This window comes from Osmia lignaria, unplaced genomic scaffold (assembly GCF_051020975.1).
Source record: "Osmia lignaria lignaria isolate PbOS001 unplaced genomic scaffold, iyOsmLign1 scaffold0051, whole genome shotgun sequence".
NCBI lineage: Eukaryota > Metazoa > Arthropoda > Insecta > Hymenoptera > Megachilidae > Osmia > Osmia lignaria.
Genome location: NW_027478192.1, coordinates 112,501 through 115,000, shown reverse-complemented (window position 1 = coordinate 115,000; position 2,500 = coordinate 112,501). Strand labels below are relative to the sequence as shown.

The following is a 2,500-nucleotide window of genomic DNA, read 5'->3' as shown; positions in this document are numbered from 1 at the left end:
TCTTCGCTGGTTCCCGCCACCAGTACCCTCTCCGGAGGGGAAGCTAAGAGCTGCCTCTGCGTCATCGATCCTGGGGGTTGCCAGCCCTCTCGATCGTACTTAGTCGGCCCAAACAGTACAAAAACGCCTCGGATGAACGATAATACTATAGTCGGCGGGCCCTCAGGCTCGTCCGACCCGACTATAAACACCGACGAAGCACTATCTGATGCATCACTTCCCACATTGGCATATCATTGTAGAATGCCCGGATGTGAGCGATCTTTTACCACCTCGAGGGGACGAGGTGTGCACGAACAAAAAGCACATAAAAACTGGCATGATGAGCGACAAGTACAAAACATTGTTCAACGAAAGGCTCCTTGGAGCAAAGAAGAAGCGGCTCTCCTGGCACGGCAGGAAGCCAAACTAACTATTGAGGGTACACGTTTTATCAACCAGGCGCTTCTGCCTTACTTTCCTAACCGAACCCTAGAAGCAATTAAGGGTCAACGAAAGAATATAAGACATAAAGATATGGTCAATTTGCTCATCCATGAGATGGAGCAGAATACGGTGTCAGATATACATCCAGAGACTCCTGCCGAACATCAGGCTGAAGAAAGGGGCACAGACCTGATTGATGAAATCATTGGATTATTCGCTGAACTACAACCACTCAATATAGCAGGTTTTAAAGCAGACCATCTCAATCAAATATGCGAAAACCTTAAAACATGGTCTGTCACAAGAATTTTTGAAGAACTTGGGATTTATCTGCTTGGTGTGTTTCCGCCTCCGCCGAAAAAGCGGACACGTAATATCAATACGAATACTGGTAAAGACAACCGCAATAGAAAGCCTACTAAACGCCAACAAAGACGCGCCGAATATGCTCGTACACAACGGGCCTGGCGTAAAAATCCTTGTGATTGCCTAAGAACAATGCTCAAGGACAAAACGACTGCTCTGGCACCAGAAAAAGGTATAATGTTACCTTATTGGGAAAATGTGATGTCAGGCAGTAATAATACAACACCTGGTGTTGTAGAGAAAAGACAGGTCATAGACGCACTATGGGGACCTGTTCGGCCTATTGAAATAAAGGAAGCCTTCCCGGAATTGTCTACTGCTCCGGGACCGGATGGTTTAACTGCCAGACAACTAAGAGCAGTACCACCGGAAATCCTAACAAGAATATTTAATTTATTCTTAATATGTGGCAAGCTTCCAGAACACTTGTTGGAATCCAGAACTGTAATGATTCCGAAAAAGGACGGAGCCTCAGAACCAGGTGAATTTAGGCCAATCACAGTCTCCTCAGTAATAACGAGAACCTTCCACAAAGTACTGGCAAGGAGACTCATGAAACTTGTCAAACTCGATAGTAGGCAAAAAGCTTTTGTTCCCATAGACGGTTGTGCGGAAAACACATTCAGGTTGGATTTAATTCTAAGATACCATCGACAACAATTCAAGCCACTATATCTGGCCTCAATTGATATTGCCAAAGCATTTGACTCAGTCACGCATAAAACAATACACGATACTTTGGTCACCAGTGGACTACCTAGTGCAATGATTGAGTACATCATGTACATATATGAACATAGCATCACTAGGCTGGTATGTGATGACTGGGAATCGGAACCGATCCATCCCACATGTGGGGTTAAACAAGGCGACCCACTATCTCCCATTATATTCAATCTAATAATGGACAGATTACTCTGCATGATACCCAAGGAAATTGGGGTGGACATTGATGGAGACCACTATAACGCCTTAATGTTTGCGGATGATTTATTATTTTTCGCAGCCACGCCGCAAGGTCTCCAAATATTGCTGGATTTGGCAGTGGACTTCTTGGCACAGTGTGGATTAAAGATAAACGCCAATAAATCCTTTACTGTCGCCCTAAGGAATGTCCCACATAAGAAAAAGTCGGTGGTAGATAGCAGAACAACGTTCTCCTGTCAGGGCAGAACCTTACCTGCAATGAAAAGAGAAGACGAGTGGAAATACCTAGGAGTGCCCTTCACTCCTGAGGGACGCACAATTGTGCATCCTGAAGCACAGCTCCAGCAGAACATCGAGAAACTTACCAAAGCTCCTCTGAAACCGCAGCAAAGACTCTTCGCACTTAGGGTTATGGTACTACCAGCACCGTACCACCTACTAACACTAGGAAACACAAATTTAAGTCGGCTCAAGAAAGTCGACACCCTAGTGCGAGGTGCTATACGTAAATGGCTAGCTTTACCACAAGACGTGGTAAACGCCTTCTTTCATGCAAATGCTAAGGATGGCGGACTCTCTATTCCATCAATGAGATGGCTTATGCCACTTAGACGCAGAGAGAGATTAGAGAAAATGATAGGGTCAGGAACGGAACCCGGTAATTATCTCTCTCTAGAAATTGGTCGAGCCAAAAGAAGGCTACTAGACGGTGGAGAGGACATTTGTAATAATACGAAGCTGGAAATGAGATGGGCAAAACTCTTACATCAAGCGAATGATG

General features: G+C 45.0%; 1 pseudogene; it reads left to right on the top strand.

The window, feature by feature from the left end:
- The window catches only part of LOC143307349 (large subunit ribosomal RNA), a 7,534-nt pseudogene that overhangs the window by 2,891 nt on the left and 2,143 nt on the right, over positions 1 to 2,500 (top strand).